General features: G+C 44.1%; 1 protein-coding gene across 1 annotated transcript in view; it reads left to right on the top strand.

The window, feature by feature from the left end:
- LOC146789275 (histone deacetylase 9-like) overlaps positions 1-22,164 on the top strand; it is a 1,526,442-nt gene that overhangs the window by 749,830 nt on the left and 754,448 nt on the right. The gene's annotated exons all lie outside the window — the stretch shown is intronic.

Consider the following 22,164-nt stretch of genomic DNA (forward strand, 5'->3'; position numbering starts at 1 on the left):
GGAGCAGTAAAAGGGTCACCAAGGTATGGAGGATTGTCTCTACCAAGATGAAGACATCTTTGTTGGTTGCCCACCCTATTTATGAAAAACCAACAACTGCCTAGGTGGCAGTCTTCATTATAGCATTTTACACCTCGCCTCCGGTCTGCACACTTCACCCCTGGTGGTTCAACCACAGGGAGAGCTTTGAGTGATTTTTTTGACCAGGTCTTGGAAGCCTTCCTACACTTCACATAATGTAGAGAAGAAATAGATCCAGTGTATTACCATTTCCCGCAGTGGTCTAAACTGTAATATATTTGGTATTTTCACACAGAAATTAAAAAAGAGGGTTGAATATGACACTTTATGTTATTGGAGTCGATATGTTCCTTGGCTGTCATATGCTCTAACGAATTCATGCCAATTCATCAGGGCTTGTGGCCCTAATTTTCTATTGATCTGCCTGGCGTCTGTGCTACCTAGCTGTATGTAGGTAATAAAACGTATGATAAGAGTAGCTGCTTATCACAGATGTCTTTTGCTGTCACCAGTACTGGGGTTGGCTCCAGTACAGCAAACTTACTTAATGGCTCTGGAACACGGCAGGACAGAAACACTCAGGCATGCTGCGCCTACTGTAAGTGCTATGCTGATGTGGACACTGCCACATCCATTCAAAGATAGAAAGCCCAAGTCAGCTGTGATAGTCTACATGAACATGTTCAAAACAACTTGACGACCGCATTTCAAACTGTCTGGTAGGGAACAGAGTAAAGTAGCCATGACAAAGTCACATTACAGACTTTACCTATCCATGCAATTAACCCACAGTCCCCTAATCCCAAATCCTACAAAGTTAGGGGTAGGGGGAATCTGCTATTTGGAAATCCTGGTGCATTAAATTAAAAGAGCTGAAACGCAAAGGAAGTAATCATATATAACCATACCATTTGTCAGCTCAAGAAGCAATCAACACCAAACACATATAAGACAAAAAACCATGGCAAACTAAATGAATTGGTAAAACTCAAGAACTCACATACATAAACTAAGAATGCATGAATAAGAATGCAACAGCCAATATTGTGGTCTAAACAAAACAAAAAACACCACATATCTTAGACAGAATGAAAACCTAATTGGGAAACAAGAAACTCTCCACCGAGATGAATTCCAACCAGAGAATTTACTATACTACAGATACTTTCAAATTCCAGAAGGGCATTTGATAAGTTCATGAAGCACGCCTGTTCCTTTATTTATTCAGTTTTGAATGCACTAACACAACGTCAAGCACCATGTCATAACACTAGATGTCAGTGGGTATATTCATTTTACTTGAACCAGAAACTGGAGATCCTTATCAGCCCTGTGTATGTGGGGTCCAAAGCGGACTATGATGTCGGATGATGGGATACGGTCCTTCCAGTGGAAGGAAGCAAACTTGGCCTCGCCAGTTCCTAACTGATGTCTTAAAGCCTCCTTAAATTGGAATGTCTTTAATGTGGGAAACTGCTAGGTTGAGCAAAGCTCTAGTGCCAGGGTTCACAGAGGTTCAGAGATGTGTGCTCTGTACCCTGATAGTTTTACTTCTATTTGTCATTCTTTTTTATGTCTTTTGTGTTTGGACTAGCTAATTAGGTTTCATGTCATGCCCTGCATTGTATGTGGCCCAGTTATAAACAGGTATCCCTCTAGTGGTGCCACCATTCCCAAGCATCCCTCCAATTCAATCAGCAGTCCTGATATGACACTGAATAACGTGTTTCATCACTTTTGAAAGACATTTAAGTCAGTGTCCTTATAGTAAATTCACATTCACCCCAGGCTAGGTGTGTTACCATGCTACCACCTGCTTTATTCTTACTCAAAACACGAGTCCCTTCTGTCAATGCAGGAACCAGATGAATCATGGCAGTGAACCCCTCTGCCCCCAAAACCCCACTTCTGGACTTGTGGGTCCTGTTTTCAATTCACTTGAAAGTTCGACAAGATCCCGCAAAAGCACACAGACACTTCTGTGGAAGACCTAGCCAGGCTTTGCTTTATTAATGGGCAGTTGTGATATAGCAAAGGCTCTTCCCAATTTAGGCAGTATTTCTTATCATAAAGAACCATACCGAAGAACTTAAAGCAAGACGCAGAAAGCATGGGAGCTTGATATTGGTGTATTGCATGCATTGCGTACTTATAGCGAATCTTGAAGAAACATGGTAGGAATACAGACATCACTGTTTAATGTTGTTCTATTCGTTTTTTAGTCTAACTCAGATTAAATACGTCATTGAAATTTGCTACTGAAGAGACAGAACTGTGCCATTTTCCTTCCTCCTCTTCACTATCCATGCTGGCAGTGTTTGCTAACACCCAGCTTGGGAGATGAGGTAAGGCACTGAGCGTCTTCACAATGGTACCACAGTAGCTCATAGGATTCAGTTTAGTGACCTTGGCACTTCAGCTGCCTGTCCTGATCAATACAGGGTGGAGTTAATTGTACTTGGTACTCAGTGCATTCAATATGACCCTTTGCTGCACCTGAGACAGTGAACCTGTTTGCTGTCAGATTTCCTCTGGTTAAGGCATATAATTGTCATCTAGCTCTGAACCCCCTAAAGTTTATTTATGCTCTCTGTAGGTGTGCTGGGGTAGGCTATATTGCAGAAGTCTAAGCTTGACAAAAGTTGTGCTTTTATTTTATGAGTTTAGTCCAGTGTGCTGGAAGTTGGTGACCTTTACCACACGTTGGATATACTGGGTGAAGGAAAGATCATGATCAAAGATGGTGCCAATGTTTCTTACCCCCTGTACTGCTACCCCGGCTCAGTTGGTCAGTAAAATGGAAAGGACGTCTCCATGACATATCCTGATTCTCCTTCCAGTTGTACATTTGATTAAGCATTTAGTGAACTTTGTCCACTGCTACAGACTATACAATATTGAGAATCGTAGAACATTATGTCAGGGACAGGATACCCATTTAAAATAGTAGCACAGAGAGAGAGATGAAACCTTCATGAACCCCATTCAATGATCTTGTTGGGTGATATGACAGTGTTGATTTTAACTTGTTGACTTTGACATGTGAGAAATGCAACATCCAATCTAGTGCTTCTCCTGTGAACCCGGCCCAGTTTTCCAGATCATCGAATAAGAGCGCATGATTTTACTGGGACTCTGCTATTCTGGAGACAAGCCTTGGGTACTTCCAATATGTATGGTGACAAAATGTCTTTGCTGTCTTTGATGATCACTACTGGGCATAGTTTGTGCAATGCCTTGGAAGCCTTGATGTTTTTCTACAGCTCAGAGATCTTGTTAGTGGATTATTGAAGTGAATGCTGCCAGTTTTAAATTGGTTCTCATTGCGTTGATTGGAACTAATGCAGACATGGGGCTTCATTTACGGTTTGTGGAATCAGAACAATTCTGTAAACTGGTGACCCTCCTCCATGAATGAACCAGCAATTGCCACACTGTATTTGGAGTTGGGGTACCGCTGATACTCCGCTGGCTCTGATGGTGGTAATCCCATTAGTGGTCACACACAATGAAGGCTTATGGGTTTCCTATCCTAATGGTGTGTTTCACCTTTGCCCCACAGTATTCATAATTGCCTCTGGTAGTTAGATCATTTTCTACCTTTTAACCCATGTTCTCCATTGTTCAAAATACCTTTTGATGAATCACATTAATCCAGGAGCTTATGTTTCCTTTTTCCTTTAATTTGTTAGTTTGTCTTGTAGAATGAGGGCATCAGCATGCATTGCTTTCCTTTTTTAATGGGGTGGGTATATTATATTTACTTCCAGGCTTTAGTAGGTCACATGTACCAGTTTTTGTGCATTTATGTTCCTACTACCTTGCTGTCAGAGGAAATCTGTAGGTGCTATCAGATCAGGGTCAGTGCTTAAGTGTCCCCAACTGAGTGTGGTTACACTGGTCTAGTAGTTGGGAATAATACATGGTGCTGGTGAAATGGCATTCCAGATCATCCAATGTTACAATTCAGTATGGGACATGGGCCAGGAATGGCATGAGAGGAGTCTTGTGTCTACGTTCTCTATGGTGGTTTTTTGTGTGGAACATAATTAATGAAACACATGATTCCGTCAAAATCCTGGAAACAATGTGAAATTAGAACATTCTGCAACTTCATTAATTGTCCGGACTGTATGTGAAAGGCATAGGTTTCTAAACTAAACTGCATTATATACAGAAACCAGGGCTGTGCTATTTACTCATGCATGATGTATAATAGGTGAAGTTTATATAGAGGCAAACCGAGTTGGGAAGAAGCAAAGCCCTCTTCAACAGAACAGGGACAATTGACACTTGTGTACATAAGATGGTGTTAGAGGTGGTAAAGGGTAGTTGGTGGTGTGACATTTGGTATGCACCGAAAGTGAGGCGGTGTTAGTTATTAAGATCCTGCTGGAAAAGGTTGGTTGTCCATTATTTTCTCAAGAGTAGCCATGAATGAGGAAGGTTTTGTATGATAGCATTCCTAAATGTAGAATGCATTGGTTGGAAAGGGTTGTTTACTTGCTTGTCTTTTAAGATATTGTTACATTGACCGTGGTAATGTCTTTGCTTCCTCATTTTCATAGGCCTCTCGAGTTGATGGATTTTTATGGCAGGGAAAACAAAGCATTTATTATGACAGTTTCTGTAAGTCTTGAAGATAATACAGGCATGCAGAGGTAGATTGTCTCTGTCACTCTCGGTAGGGGTGATATGGTAAAATACATTTACCTCTGTGATGTCAGTATAAGTCTTGAAGATAATACAACCCTGTAGAGGTAGTTACCACAGATTCTTTACGGCACAGTCAATCCCCCTCTTTCTTACATATTTATTTTTATGTCATCCTGCGTGTTATATGCCTTCAGATAAAACCTGAACTGAACAATACAACTGTAGAAAGCAAAGAAACATAAATAGCCATTATATAAGTGTGATGAGTGTATTGCACCCAGTATTATCACACTGCGTGAGATACGACCAGACATTCTGAAGAGAGCCGTTGCGGTCTAATTTTGTATTAAAGTTTGCATCAAGTACCTGGTGGTAAAACAATTTCTGTACCAGTGGGATGGTTTTTCTTTGGCTCTTGTAAATATTGCTCTTGAAATGGTTGGATGTTGAAAATGTAGGTGCGCAATTTTTCTTCACTAGCTTTGCACTGCACGGTTTGTGTCCTGTAGTGTGGGAGCTACTCACATTTCGTTACAGGTCACCTGCAATTTTCGTCGGTTTGATATAAAAACTTTTGTTACTTAAATTACGTTCTCCAGTATAAGATATGTTAAGCTGTAACTTAACAGTTTAAAATTGGGGGCTGTCTTTGAAATATTAGGTTTCAGGTATTTTATACAAGTAATCCTGTAATTTACAGCTGAAATAAAGACGAAGAACATTAAACTCCACATATAATCAAACGAGATGAAAAGGCAAACGAAGGGATTTAGAGCTAATATGCTCCAGGAACAATTGCTCATATTCGATTTATGTAATCGATTTCGATTCAAAATTATATTTCTTGAAAATATTATAGCAGTCTGAAAATGTTAGTTGTTAAGAATTTCTTGCCAGTGCAAGAGGAACGAAAGTTTCAGGAATGTGCAAATAATTCAAGATAATACAAAACAAGAATCTATGAGATAAAACTCCAGCTAATGCACTCACTGGAATGTTCTCATATCCATAAAACACGGAGCCAATACAAACGGAGCCATATTTTCATATTAAAGCAAAATTGAATTATTTTTTTCCTCCTGCCCAATCGGCCAATATACATACAGAGGAGCAGTATGTTTGCTTCTATATATGAATATCACTCACTTAGTTTTTTAATGACAAGCTATTAGAATGTTAATGGATTAGAGCTTATGTTAAACAAGGGGCGCTTTGATTTGTTTGAACAAGTTCAGCAGATGCTCCTGTTTGTAAAGTGGCTTAGACATGTGAACTAATTCAAAAAGTAGAGAAAAATTTGATTCATTACTAAATATCAGAGATGATACTTTTAATGATTTGTTCTGCTGCACCATTGCCACCATTTGCATTTCATAAAGACAGTTATTGGGCCTTGGGACACATTTCTAAACATGCCTTCAATTTTCTATATTTATTTATTAAGGAGTTTTGTAAGATGCTATGTCTTGCATTTCAAAGTAGGACGAATAGACTGATTGTTAGATGAAGAACTTAAGATCGGTGCATGACTTACCAAGTCCTATATTTTCATTAAAAACATAATTCCAAGACGATCTAAATTGAAGACGAGTCTGAAAATTTAAAATTTAAGACGTTTTTTGGGCATCTTGGGTTTGGTTTAGCTCTGAGGTTATGGTCAGAGTGTTCAACAGTTTTGGGCCTTGCATGACCAGATATCCACTACTGTGTTGAATCCTCTTGAAGGGTCTTTGAGACAAACATGAGGGTGGAATTAAAGTGGATTCCCAGGTTCTTGACATTTGATAATGTTAATGGATGTACTCCAAGGATTGTGCACCAGGCAATGGTGAACACCAAGTTTAGGCACAACCTTCAGCTAAATGCTGGTGTTGGCTTCTCATTATTGCCACTTACAGTTTAGGAGGCTACCATTGCCTCTAATCCTACAAAACTGCAGCTCTAATGGCCACTTTGGGCTCTAATTGGAGATAGATGACTTATCAGGCCTTCAAACTATGCCATTCACATTAGCATGGGAAAACAGGATGACCCATATTTAATGAATTAGGTATAATCAATATGAGTACACTGACTTAGCCATGGCTCATTCTAATGAAAGCAGCATTAGGGAATCTAGGATTGGGGTTACAACATCCAGTGACAAGGGCGACTAACACACTGAGTATTTTATCTGGGAAAATAACGGGAATGATTTCGAAACTAACCAACCCAGAAAGTGGAGGTTTTATAGATCAATACCGTATATGTCTATTAGAAGAGACATGGTGTATCAAACCAGTCTTCAGATCAGGTTGCACTATTTTTTATGTTAATAAACTCTCAAAGTGAGTGGGATGCCAGTGTGCGGGCCTATAGCTAAGAACTGCTTCGAAGTGTAGCTTTAACAGATACAGATTACTTCCCATGATATATTGGGCATTATTGTAAATTTATCAATAGGTTTTAAACTCAATATTGACAATATTTACAATCATAAAATGCTGGGGAATGGGAAACATGAAAACTTGTCCCATTTTGAATCACATATGGAGCCTAATATTGAGCAATGTCTATTAATCATCGCAGGGAAATTTAATACAACCTATGAACCCCTGTACACTGCTCAGATTCTAGTCAAGGCGATGGAAGATGAGATGTGGGCTTTTCCCCGACCAGATCTGCTGTCTATAAAAAGTTGGTCTACTACTGCAATACAGCTGACAGCACTAACCATGACACTGGATCTCAGGTCATATTACAACTATACCCAATCAGATAACAAAAGGACAGCATACCTTTAATACAATTAACCAATTAACCATATAAGCAAGATGGATTGATTATACTAGATCTTCAATTATGGAGAGATATGATAGATGTGGCAGTAATTGATTGTAATGATGGCTGACACAATTCTCTTCATTTAACTATGAAAGGCATCTTTAATTTTGTTGAAAGCCATACAAACATGTTAAACAGCAGGGAATTGTTTGAAGCAGATGATAGATGGTCCAATAAATGGGCCTGTATACAAAACCGCTATACATACAGCACTAACATTTAGAAAGGTTATGTAGGTGATTGAGCAACTAGCACCAATGTTTTTTTTTGTTTCGATTTGTTTTTATTAGTTTTGGCATAGAACGAACGAGCCAGTGTGCTCTGTAGTCATCGGGGTGCAATCCGGCAGTCATATTGCTATGGCCGACAATCCAAACAAGATAAAAGAAAGAGAAGAAACAACCACCTACCCTCCCTCCCCTCCTACTCCCTGAAAAGAAGCACCCCTGTAGGATGAGAGAATGAGAAACAACCTAGGAAAGAACTGTCTAGAGCGTCCTAAGTGGCAGAGATGTTGGTGGCAGTCTGTGTGGGAGGGTCTGTGAGGCTCAGGAGTCGCAGGTATTTGGGGCAGGTGAGCTCTGTAAATTCTGACGTTAATAGCGTAAGAAAAGGTGCCCAAAAGTCATAAAAGGAGGCCCCTGGGTGAGACAGCGAGAGAGAGATCCTTTCCATCTCCAAAATGGCCCACAGCCTGTGTAGCCATCCTAGTTGTGTAGGGACTGTCCTGGTGCCCCAGTGCATCAGAACGTTTTGGGCTGCTGCTCCCAGAGCCAATGCCATCTGCCTACCCCTCCAAGATTTAAGGGGGAAGGTGATGGCGTTAGGGAGACCCAGGAGAACATAGACTGGGAATCTGTGCGTCAAAGTGGAAATCTACATCATTGAGAATGTGCTGCCAATATGTTTCCAGGGAAGGACATTCCCATAGCAGGTGGGTAAGGGTGCCCAGTGAGCCACAGGCGCGCCAGCACTGCGGGCTACGAGAAGGATTGCTCTAATGAAGTCTAACTGGGGTTAGGTACCAGTAGGTAGCCACGTTAGTGGCAGTCTCAATGGAGGCAACGTTGCGGGCTGTGCATCGGGCCCTATGATAAATGTCCTTCCATTCCTTCTGTGAAAGGACCCTACCTAACTCCCCCTCCCAGCGTAGTTGTCCAGACTACTTCCCGGTGTTGGAAGTGCATCTTGCAAATTTGTATAGGTTGGACGTCAACCGTGAGTCACTGTGTCGTGTGAGCAGCCACTTCTCGAACGGGGTGAGATGCCTCCCCGCTCCCTCTCGCATGCCCCTTTGGAGAACCCAGTGGCGGACCTGTAAGTACCGATACCATTCCGTTTCAGGACTGTCCTATTCGGTGTGGAGAGCTGAGAAAGAACGGGGTCCCGAAAGGTCAAAGAGGTGGCCTATGAAAAGGCAGCCCTCTTTGGTCCAATGGTGGTACTCTCCATGGTCAAGGCCGGGTGTGAAGTCAGGGTTTTGTGCTATGGGCGTGATCGGGGATGGGAATGTTGTAAGCCCCCTAGAAGCTGCAGTTTTGTCCCACGCTAACAAAGTAGGGTGAGTCACCTCCGAGAGGTATAAGTTGCGAGGTCATCCCGTGCAAGAGAGAAAGGGGACCACCCCGGTTGGTGGTGTCAGCGGAAGTGTGTGGTACAAGTAGAGAATTTAGGGCATTATCACCATTTTCACCGCTGCTATACGGCCCATCCATGAAAGGGAATTTGGTCTCCATCTCCCAAGGGAATTGTGGATATGTCTCAGGATTACCATGTAATTCCACGTTCTGGTGTCTTTGATAGTAGTGGGCCCACTGGATCGGGTAAGAGCGCTGTAACAGTCCCAAAGTCTCGGACCCTATAGACAGGTTGAGGGGTTGTGACTTGTGCACATTGATCTTAAAGCCCGAGGCAAGTGCAAATCGATCCAGCTCATCCAGAAGAGTTGGCAAAGATTCCCTGGGGTGTTCTAGCGTCGCCACTACATCGTCCGCATATAAGCAGAGCTTATGTTCCGTCCTCCCGAAGTACGCTCCTCTAATGCCAGGGTCATCTCGCACCCTCTGAGCCACGGGCTCCATATAAAGGGTGAAAAGGTGCGGCGACAGCGGGCGCCCTTCTCTGGTCCCCCTACAGATAGGAAATGCCGAGGAAGCCACCCCATTCACCCGCACAGTAGCCGTGGGCTGCGCATACCTCGCAAACACCCATTCGATGAATCGAGCCGGTAGGCCGAAGTGGACCAGGGTCGCCCGGAGATACGATCAGTGGACTTTATCAAATGCTTTTTCAGCGTCGATAGAGAGGATCACTCGCTCCGCCGGGAAGTGCTCCGATCGATCCACCAGGTGGAGGAGCCGTTTGGTATTGTCGCAGCACTGGCATCCAGGGACAAAGCCAGACTGATCTGGGTCAATCAACCCGGGAAGATGACGAGAAAGTCTGGTCGCCAGGATTTCGGTGAAAATCTTTAAGTCCACATTGAGGAGTGAAATAGGGCGGTAAGAACCGCAGAGGCAGAGCCGATATCAAGGCCTCCAGTATAGGGGGTGGAAAGGAGGGGGCTGAGGGAGACCCGACCGAATTAAAAACCCGGCAAGAGTGGGACTAGGGTCGCGCAAAACTTTTTCTGGCGACTTATTGTGTTTCAGACGGGAAACAGCCGAGATGACCTTCTCCAGGCGAATAGGGGTCTCAAACTCTGCTGCGTAACTCGGTAATAGTTTGGCCGTGGCTACACCGTGAAGGTAGTTGGCTGGCCCGCTCTCAGGCAAAGATTGAGCCGCATATAAGGTCTTGTAGATTTGCTGGAACGCATCCACAATGTCTGGGTCATCGCTACAATCCCTCCTCTGCCAGTCCCGTATCTCCGCGACCTTAGATGCTAGCTGTTGCGCCCGGAGTCGATTTGCAAGACGGCGCCCGCACCGGTCACCCCCCACGTAAAAAGCATATTTCAGGTGAAGGGCTGCATATTCAGCCCGGTCAACATCAAATCCTGCCAGTTGTGCCTTGGCCACTTTAAGGAGTTTCCAGACCCTAGGCGCCCCCTTTCATTGATGTATACGCTCCAACTAGGCTACCTCCCCTGTCAAGCGCTCCCTTTTCTCTCTCCTGACTTTGTTGTCAGACGCCACTATGCCAAGAAATTCCCCCCCGGACACCCGCTTTTAGTGCTTCCCATAGGGTTGTCATAGAAGTGGTAGGGTAGTCATTAAGATCTACATAGTCCGTTATAAATTTCTGGATTTGCTGTACTACTGAGGGGCGTTGCAACATGGTCTCACATAGGCACCAGAAGCAGCAAGTAGGGCGTCGGTGGTGGAGTGCTAGGGATATCTTCATCACCGAATGATCAGACAGGGGGCAGGGAAGGATCTCCATGTCCCGCACCTGCTATGTCAGGGAGTCAGAGGTGGGAACATAATTGATTCTGGCATAAGTCTTGTGCGGGTGTGAGTAGAAGGTGTATGACCAGGACCCGGGATGTTGGAGTCTCCAAATGTCTGTAAGTCCGGCCTCTGTCAACAGACACTTCCCTTCTGTAGAAAGGGCCCCTGTCTGCCCCCACCTCTGTCTGGAACAGTCCATTTCGCCATCAAAGGCCAAGTTAAAATCTCCCCCCAACAGTAGTGTTTTGTCCGAAAGGCCTGTGACTTTGTGTATTACCTCCCTAATAAAGCCCTCTTGCCCATCATTGGGGACGTACATTGTGGCGATCGTGAATGCTTGGGTGTCCAGGGTGAAGGTGTTTGCCAGTAGCTTCCCTCTGATCTCGGCCTTGTTGCTACCTATGTGGCCCTGGAATCTAGCAGAGACCAGAATTGATACTCCCACCTTCTTGGAAGTGGTAGAGGAGAACATCTGATGGGGGAACGCTCTGGAACGCTCTGGATCGCAATGTGTGTGTGTCAGCGGACAATAGGTGTGTTTCCTGGAGGAGGCAAATATGAGCTTCTGTCTGCTCAAGCTAGGACAGGACAGCTCGCCGTTTGGTAGGATTATTCAGCCCTTTGATGTTACGGGACACAATGTTAATGTCAGGAGACATAAGAAGGAATCTGTGGGTGAGTTCTAGAGAGTCGTTCTCGGTACTGCAGAGATGGAGAAGGGGGTGGAGTAACAAGTGTCATTCTATCAGTGAAAGTAGGAGGAGGAGGAAAAAGTCCCAAGTCCCAGAACAAAAAACTTTCAACAAGAACCATTTACTTGTAGAGTCCACAAATGTCCTCTGGTGAGGTGTGAGATGGATAGCAGAAACTCCTGCTGCTCCCTTCCCTCCCCAGGCCCATCCAAATTAAGCATGATAAGGCCCAGTAAGAATGTATATAACAGCACCTCAGGCCGTGCATTTCAACCAGCGCTATTCTAGTCTCCGAACAGGGATTGTAGGACAGCTGTGCGTTCCTTGGCAATAGTTGCTGAGTCTGGACGTGGGTTCACTGGCAAATTCCCAACCCGCTGCAATTCGTGCAGGGTCAGCCCGGCGTCTAGTGGAGGTAGCGTCCCCTGGTGTGGTGCGGTCGACCTCTGGAAGCTGAAGAAGCGTCGACGCCTCCTCAAAAGAACAAACTTGGCGAAGTCTGCCCTCCCATTTAAAGATGAGCCTAAACGGGTGACCCCAAGAATAAGCAATCTCTTTGGTGCACAAGAATGCTGTGATGGGGCGGAACTCTCGCCTTTTCTGAAGTGTGGAAGCCGCCAGGTCCTGAAAGAGAAGGGGCCTGCAGGAGCGGAACTCGACGGGGTGTTTGGCCCGTGCCTCACGTAGGATGTGTTCTTTGAGTTTAAAGTCATGGACACACGTTAGGATGTCAGGGGTAAGAGCCGTCGGTGGTTGCTGAAGTCCCACCCGGTGAGTTCGGTCAAGCCGGATCTCCTGGTCTGGAGGGCCCCCTAGGATGTGCCGGAACAGGTCTCCGACAAAGGCCTCAATATCTTGGTCTTCTGTTCCCTGAGGTACCGCTCGAATCCTTATGTTATTCCGGCGGGAACGGTTCTCGAGGTCTTCTGCATGAGTCTGGAGGTCTAAGTGCTGGTCTCTGAGTCACAGGACCTCTTGTTGGAGCTGAGATACCTCCTCGTCTTGGGTGCCATCTGATTCTCCATGTCATCCACTCTCTCCCCCACCGAGTCAATATCTCTACGCATCTCCTGGATCTCCGCCATGAGATCCTTTTCATTATTGTGGAATTCTCTCATGAGGTCCGCGAAGAGGGACTCCAGGGCAATGCGTGTGACCAGCTCCTCCGTTGGCATTGCCTCAGCACCTCCGGACCCGGCCTTGAGTAGGAGATCCTTGACAGACCTATCCTTCCGAGATTTAGTAGTAGCCATCAGGAGGAAGTCGCCAGGCCTCTCTGGCAATCAATAGGCAGCACTATGTATGAAGAAAACATACCCCGGGTTGACTAGGGGTCTTCCACAGGTCCGTTCACCAGCTCACCTCCAGCAGAGGTTTCCCCCTACCTCCGGGACAGCGTTAGCGAGTGTAGGTAAATTGGCAGCCCCGTGGGTCACTAAGCCAGGCAGTCCACGCCGTTCCTCTCAGAGCGAAGTCATCCCTGGACTCCCCCAATGTAGCGCAGGAGGAGGGCCGTTTCGGGGCTTGGCAATGGGGACTGTGCTGGGTTAAGCAGAGATCTCCCCCCGCTTGCCGGCTGCTAAGCCTCTAACCTCCGTTCGGACTCGCCTCCCAGTGCTAGGCCCCTCTCTCTCGCAGTGTGTAGCTCGCTGCTTCCAGGGCATGGCAGGACAGGGCACCTCTTGGCGGGGGAGAGCGGCCAGGGAATCAAGCAAGGGAATGAGGCCAGCGTGTCGTGACTGCTCGGGAGAGTTCATAGAGCCAGTGGTGGTAAGTCACGGCGGTGGCAGGTTGCGAGAGGTGTGGTTACGCCAGGAGAGGAAAGCTCAGTGGTCCAGGCGCATTTGGCAGCCACGCCGCGCCGTGATAAGGCTCACCTCGATGGGGTACAATGTCGCTCTTCTGGCGGGCTCAGATCTGCGGAGCCATCATGCCGCGATGGTGGGGAAGCCTTGTGCGCTCTGCCCCACTCCCGTCACCAATCACCAGGTCCGGTCACGTCTCCCACCGTTTGGCCAGTGATCAGCAGGGGGGAGCCTGCAGGCTGCAACTTCGGGCGTCACCGCTCCCGTTCTACCTCACGCCAGTCGTTGGATAGGCCGCAGGGCGCTCCGGGTCCGGCTCTTCTCGGGCCCCAATTCTGGGTGTTAAAAGGCCGCGCTAAACCAAAGTCAGGCCAGAGGTGTCAGAGCATGTCGCGGGCTCAAGGAGGGTCCGAATATGCTATTAGGACCTCGCTGGTTGTCGCTATGCAGGTAAGGCCTGGACTACGGGTTGGGAGCGATGAGTAGGCACGTCCTACTCGGCCGCCATCTTGGCCACACCGCACCAATGTTTTTGAACTATACTAGTTATAATTTGATTGCTAACATACCGGCAAACATTTATGGAAAGATGAAGCCAACCAGTCATAAAAGTAGACAAGCTCTGTGACTTAAAAGGAAATGTACAGAAGCAAAATCTTATCTACTAACGGCAATTAGGAGCAAACATTGTGAAAAGACCAGAGATACAAGGAATTTGTATGAAAAAATACAAGCAGTAGCAAAGAAGGTAGAATGGGAAGGTCATAATTATCAGGACTCACTTATAGCAGCAGAACCAAAATATAATAAAACATTCTGGCACATCTGCTCATGGTAGTCTTGTAATGGAACTACGGTTGACTTACTCATCCATCAACACACTTGGATTGATCACTTCTCCAAGTTATTTTCAAATACTGAAGACAGCAGGAACAGATTAGGGACAGCAGAACCAACTGTGCCATTATTGGCTCTTAAGCTGCTAAATATCCTTGTGGAGGGGCACACTCCATGTGTTAAAAATGTATGATGGTCCCAATAAAATACCTGGGTACATTTTCTTAGCTAAACCATGCTTACAAGTACCTCATATTAACACTCAAACAAATGCTATTTAGGAGGCTTGGAAATACCTTATACTTGGAAAGGGGCAGAGATACTTCTGATTTATAAAAAAGAACTAAGGTATAATCTGTGCAACTATGGACCAATGTTTGATAAACAGCTTGCAAAACATTTTGGGCCCGATTCACAGAACTAACTTAAGACAAAATCCTAAACTTACTACCATTTTGGTATTCACAGAAGGCACTTACTCATTTCGGTATTCACAGAAGTTAGGAGTCCCAACTTTAGGACTCCTAAATGCCTTCTGTGAATACCGAAAGTCTTAAAGTTAGGATTTTTCTCAGTTTAGGAGTTCTAAAGTTAGGAGTCCTAACTTTACTACTCCTAAACTGAGAAAAATCCTAATTTTAAGGCTTTCGGTATTCACAGAAGGCATTTAGGAGTCCTAAAGTTAGGAGTCCTAACTTTACTACTACTAAATTGTGAAAAATCCTAATTTTAAGACTTTCGGTATTCACAGAAGGCATTTAGGAGTCCTAAAGTTAGGAGTCCTAATTATACTACTACTAAACTGAGAAAAATCCTAATTTTAAGGCTTTCGGTATTCACAGAAGGCATTTAGGAGTCCTAAAGTTAGGAGTCCTAACTTTACTACTACTAAAATGAGAAAAATCCTAATTTTAAGACTTTCGGTATTCGCAGAAGGCATTTAGGAGTCCTAAAGTTAGGAGTCCTAACTATGCTACTACTAAACTGAGAAAAATCCTAATTTTAAGACTTTCGGTATTCACAGAAGGCATTTAGGAGTCCTAAAGTTAGGACTCCTAACTTCTGTGAATACCGAAATGAGTAAGTGCCTTCTGTGAATTCCAAAATGAGTAAGTGCCTTCTGTGAATACCAAAATGGTAGTAAGTTTAGGATTTTGTCTTAAGTTAGTTCTGTGAATCGGGCCCTATATGTCGTCAAATACTTAAAAAGCTCCAAGACTGGATTTTGGAGTGTGATATTTTATCCACTTTTTAGGCAAACTTTAAAAGGCAGGTCAGTGCAATCGACCAGGTCTTTGGATTCCTAACTATCTATTGGAAGACTGTCATTTTAAATAATGGCGACCATTATGTTGCCTTCATGGAAATCAGGTCTGCATTTGAACTGATACCATGTAATACATTATGGTCAGTATTAGGACAAATGGCACTGCTGAGTAACATTTTATCCATACCAATTAGGTTGCACAGTAACAAGTTTGGCCAAGTGAGTTTGGAGAAATGGGGAGAACTGACAGAACACATCACAGTAGTGAAAAGGGTACGTTACGCTTGCGTCCTGAAGCTAACACCTTTTTCCGTATGTATAAATAATGTAATCACGTATATCAACACATGCATAAATGGTTCACCAAAAGTAGCTAATCATAGGGTATAAACACTGCTTTTAGTGGATGACATGTTAATGAACTTAAAAACACCCATGGAGTTGCTGACCCTCTTAGATTGGTTCATGGACTTCTGCAGTCAGTCAGGACTGGAAGTAAACTCTTCAAAAACCAAACATAAAGCTTTTAATCTGCACAAAACCTATTGGGGAAAAACTAACGATGAGAGGATCGAAGCTAGAAAGGGTCATGGACTTCGAATATCTGGGGGTAAAATGATAAATGTGTCTCGTCCATGCAGATTATCAAAAACACCTGAAAATTACAACACAACACAGCAGGGATATCAAGAATATCTACATTAACAACCTTGAGATCAATCACCACAACCATAGACATATTAGTAATGCTAAACCTTTGGGGCTGCACTTTGTGGTGCCAAACTGTGCGGGCACATAAAGGAAAACAACCTAACAACAGTAGAAAATAAATTCCTGAAGTCCCTGGTCAACTTGCCCAGTTCCAATACTAGCCCGCTATATGGACTTGGAAGCGAATCTCATAGCCCGTAGAATAAGCATGCAGTCATTGCTCAATAGATGATAACTCAGGTGCACAGAAGAACGCTCGTCATGTAGACTAGTCCATGAAGATACAATTGTATTAAATAACTACTGTAAAATCCCTTAGGTGCGATCTTTGCTGTTCTCTCTTGGTGTGTAAGAATGATGACGTCACACGAGGAAGGCTCCAATGATAACAAAAAAACTACTAAACAAAATGCTGGTTGTATGTTGTTGAAATGCAGTATGGTAATCCTAGACATGGACCTCTTCCAGATAACTTTTTGAATTTTAAATGTTTTCCCTGCTTCGAGCCCATTTTGATGTCATTATGGCTTCCATTGCTAAACAACTGTATGCACAATTTAAAGATGGGGTTCTCCCCATTAACAGTTTCCTCTGATAAATGCCCAGTTTGTAAAACTAAAAGTGAAACTGTGGATCATTTAATGTCTTTTTTTTTTAAAAATAAAGCCTATGTACAGCCCCTAAAGGAAATGGATAATTCCCATTTGTTGCTTGATTAGAGTAACTCAAAATGCATTGGCCCTATGGATATTAAGAAATGTGGAGTGATAGTCTTTAGTCTGGCCAAATATCTCATTCCTATGTGGCATTTGAGAAAGAAGTTTCATGCTAAGCCGAATGGGAAGGTCTGACAATCTTGTATTGTAATTTTTAACATATTTTATACCTGTTTAGTGATGTGTGCATAATGATTGAGAATTGACTGTATGTCTTTATATGTTTGTCTAGCGGGGTAAATCCCCAAATGGAGACGTGTGGCTCAATGGTTAGAGCGGCAGACCCTGATGCAGAGGTCTGGCCCGGGACCAGGGTTCAATTCCCGCCATGGCGGGTCTGGGGCTCAATTTCCTCTGACCTGTTATTTCTCGCCTCGGTGCCTATTCTAACCATGGGTCCAACTCTGGGCAATAGCTTGCTTAATCTCCACAACAGCCCCAACAGCACTGGGATGCCTGTCTTCACCTTGGGGGTGCCCAGGAGTGGACATTTCACAGGGAAAAGCCAGGAAGGGTTCCACAGCGGTATGAGTACAGTGCCAGGTCACCCTAGGATAGCAGTGTGCTATACAAGTACAACACATTTACAAATAAACAAAATAATTCAATAACAATCATGTTATCTTTCATTTTATACAAAGCTGCTCTATATTTTCATCTCATGGTCAGCCTTTTTATATTAGAAAAATAAATCAAATGAAATGATGGAGGGAGCTGAGATATCTCATGCTCAAACCATGAAAAGCAGATGTATCGCTGCAGACAGCGCAATCAGTGTTGTACTGGCCACACATTGTAAGCGGAGTTTCCCTCATTTTATGTGGATGTTCACCTTTTTCATATTCCCATTACAGTAGCATACTGTAGGCTTGGAAGTCCAGATACAATACTCATGTGCTCTCCTGCTCCTGATATCTTGACTATCCCGAAATTGACTACATTTTTCTTCTGAGAGAAACTCCAATTACAAGACCCTTGATAGTGTTCCCTGTTTTATGAGATTTGCTGTCCAGGCAACTCTTAGCTTCTTTTGGAGGGGAGAGTGCACGGAAAGTGTACCACCCCACAGCATGAAAGAATGCGTTCACGCCTAACCAGACTTCAGAGAGATGAGTAATTGCTGATAGCCTTGTTGCTTGGGGACCCACTTCAGGAAAAGTGCTGATTCCATGAGTTAACCTCTCTCCTGTTCCCCATAAGATGAACACATTATTTCAGAACATTCTATGAATGTTGGGTGTAATTGTACACATATGGGTTATACTGTCATGCTGCCCAAGAACGTACGTAATCTTGCCAGGTAGCTGTTACCTCCACCCCCCACCCATGTCAGATGCCACCAATTTCTCCATCTTCCTATCACTATAGCTCGGGTTTCTGGGTTATGTTCAGAAGTTACAACAGGAAGTAAGGAACTATTTGTGTGTGGCTAAACCTGCCTACTCATGATCCAGCCTGTCAGTTTTTGGTCTGCAATTAGTTGAAGACTATCAAGAGAGTATATCTAACGTACAGAGGGTATGATGGATGCATCTAATCATCATAGATTTTGAAACACCAACTGACTATGATAATATAATGAGATTCCTGACCACCGTGGAGGTGAATTACAAATAGAAATTAAATGATTTCTTCCTAATATTTGAGTGTAACTCGGCACACAAGCGTCAAATTTTTCACAAACTGCCACATCTCTGCTTCATACACATGATTTGTGTAATATGTGGGATCCATTTGTTGTTGGGGATTCAGGACACCGACTTACACCTCTTTCACTCGGAACTTTACACCAGTAAAAATTAAAAAATCCTAAATGATCAATAAGGGAACAAAGTAATTGGAGAATAACATTTATGTATTCATTTACTTTAGAGAGGTGTTTATAGTGCCCTGACCGAGGTGTCAAAATATTTGGTAAGTTTTTGCATACCATTGCAAAGAAAACACGGGAAGCTTAGCAGTGGTCACACAATGGTGTTACAGTGACTCGGGCAGATTACCAGCAAGACAAGCACTAGGCAGAAGGAAGCTTGCTGTTTTTCAGTTTTTGCCGAGATTTTCTTTCAGATATTGGTTGGAGGCATAGCCAAGGCAGTTTTCATAAGTTGCTGTTAAGCCCTCTGCGGCACCAACCGCGACTACCCAAACCTCTTGTGGGAATTCTGTTCATACAATAGAATACTCCGTGCAGAAGTGCTTTCAGGCAACAAACAAAGCCTTATAACCTTGACCCACAGCACCAAGCATAATCATTTGGCTGCAATCTGGCAAGCAGTTTTGCGAGACAAATAATGAGTACACACGTGTGTGTTTTCTTAGGAGAAAATAATCAATGCAAGATGCTGGCACACATACATTTAAGAAAGTCCTACTAAGCATGGACAGCAATCTACATATGTATGTGGTTATTTGAAATTGGGTTACTGGTTGAGAGGGTTGAAACCTTATTCAAGCAACAACCACAATTCCTGTCAGGGTGAAGTCGCAAGAAAACGTCAGATTTACCTGTGCTCAACTCTCTAGTGGTTTGCCACAAAGCAGTCATGCTTAACTTAGAGGCAATGTGTAAAGTATTTATGCATCAATTCAAACAGTAATAAAGTGAAAACACAACACAAGAAAAATTTGGCACTAATTTAGAAAAATTGAGTAAAATGTAATAAATTACTTGACACCAAAATGACAAACATCCAGTCAGTAGAACCAGAGATATGCAATTTAAAAATGTTTAGGTAAGTATAGTGCCAAAATGCAGAAAGGCCACTCACAGTTATCTGGTTGTGCAAGACCGGGTGAAAGTCACAAGTTCAGACTGACCATGATGGAGTGCAGATACAAGGACAAGGCTATTCGCGATGAAACAGTTACCTTTAGAATCCAGCCCGAAAAATTCAGTTCAAGGTTGAAGGGGCTGTGAGGAGCAGGGAGATCGTTGTAGATGGTCATCAATGTAGCACACAGAGCAGGCTGAGCATCACCGATGGTCATCGCTGTAGCTCGAGGATCCTGTCGGACGTCACAGTTTTTGCTGGAGCTTCACATTGCCAGTCTCCGTGAGCTGTTGATGCTGTAGCACAAAGTGCAGATCTCATGTTACCGGGTATCCCCGGTGGTCTCTGTGGCGCGAGGAGTTGGGTTCACCAGAGCTTCGCGTTGGTGGGCATATAGGTCGCTAGATCTTGACACAAACAGGTGGTCGCGAAGAGCCCAAAGTTTCAAGATTTCTCCATTTCTTTGGAGAGAAGATCTACTGATGCCAAACTTTGGGCCTTATTGCAATGTCAGGTGGACGTTGTGGAATCGGGACTAACCGACCTGCTGTCGGTGGTATCCACCGCAGTATTACAATGAGACCGCACATGGTGTGGTCGCATACTCCCATTTCTCTATGGGAGCTTGTGCTGCGACCGAAAACCAGTCATAGTACAATCTCCCCATAGAGAAAAGGGAGAATATGTTAATCTCTGCACCACTTGGCAGGCACCTGAAAGTGTAGGCATTAACAGGGGGCACTATAGGTGCCTCCTCAGGCCTCAACCGGAGGCCGCAGGGAGTAGGGGACCCTGCTAGGGGCCCCCAAAGTCGCTTTCCGACAGTCTTTCCATGTTGGAATGCCCGACATGTAAAGCCCGTGGGAAACCACATTCCTAATGGCAGAAACACTGTCCTTAGGGATAACAGTGAGGCCTGTGACAGGTCGACGAGCTCCTTGATCTCCTCGGAATCCAGCCAGTATGACTAGCCGGTTTCACTTTTGACCGCCGGCATTGTAATACAGTGGTCAAAAGTGAATCCAACAATGTGACTCATTTTTGAGTTACATCATAATGATGCCCTAAGTGTCCATCCAGGAACTAAGGGGCAACTCTTGGGGGTCAGAAACTAACACCAGTAGAGGCAAGCCGGGCTCAGGCAGGTTCAGTGCAGGTCCTGACAGCAGGTCAGCTGCGCAGTGTCAGAGAGCCTCTGGAGCTTGTTTTGCCATTGAAAATTAGAACAGGATGCAGTCAGCTGACCCTTGGAGTCAATTCAACCTGGGATGAAGGGTCCAGTCTTCCTTCTCAGCAAGCATGGCAGTAGGCAGCTGGGCAGCAGCGTAGTAGGGCAGCAATTTAGCAGTCTTTCTGGTAGCAAAGCAGTACAGCAGATCTTCTTCTGTAGCATCCACAGGTCCAGGAGTGTATTGAAGAGTGGGTCTGATGGTCTTATTTTTATACCTGGAGCCTTCTTTGAAGTAGGGGAAGTTTCTAGAGAATTCCCTTTAAGAAGTTCTTGGAGATTCCTGCCTCCCCTACCCGAACTTCAAGCTGGGTGCATGAATAATGCAGTGGTGACAACTCCTTTGTCTGAAGCCTATTCAGTGGCAAGTGGGTCTGTGCTCTGCTCCGCCACCATCCTGCAAATTGATGGCCCATCCAGGCACATCTAATCCCTATATTGTGTGCAAAATCCAACTACACACAGCCATGTGACCCAGACACAAGCTGGAGGCACCAACTAGTTAGGGTAGGAATATGCCAACTTTCTAAAAGTGTCATTTTCAAAATTGTAACTTAAAATCTAACTTTCCATCAAAGAGAATTTGTTATTATAATTTCTCAGACACCAAACATGAAATGTTACCTGTTCACAATCAAATGTTAGTACTTGTTAAATGTTATAAGGCAACCCAATGTTATCCAATGGGAGAGGTAGGCCTCACAGTAGTGGAAAATTAATTTTTGAGTTTTGCACTACCAGAAAATATAAAACTTAAAAGTACATGTCCATCCTTTTTAATTAAAATGCACCCTGCCCTATGGGCTACCTAGGACCTGCTTTACTGGTAACGTATATGGAATAAAAAGGGAGTTTAAAGCTTAGCAAGTCAAATTGGCAGTTTAAAACTGCATGAGGGCTGCAGTGACAGGCCTGAGACAAGTTAAAAGGGATAATTGAATGGGTGACACGATGAATGTTGCAGGCCAAATAGTAGCATTTAATTTACAGGCCCACGGTACAGGTAGTGCCACTGTTGTAGGGGCTAACAAGAAAATGAAATATTCCAATTTGGTCTAAGCCAATTCTAACATGTTTAAAGGAGATACCACAAGCACTTTAGAACTAGTTATCAGAGGTAAAGTGCACATAGTCCTAAACGCCAACAAAAATGGGTGTTAAAAACAGGAGGGTAAAGGCAAAAAGTTATAAGTAATACAAGTATATTGTTTCAAGTGGCTAGCAATTGAAGCCTTTCATGTTGAC

Source organism: Triturus cristatus, chromosome 10 (assembly GCF_964204655.1).
Source record: "Triturus cristatus chromosome 10, aTriCri1.1, whole genome shotgun sequence".
NCBI lineage: Eukaryota > Metazoa > Chordata > Amphibia > Caudata > Salamandridae > Triturus > Triturus cristatus.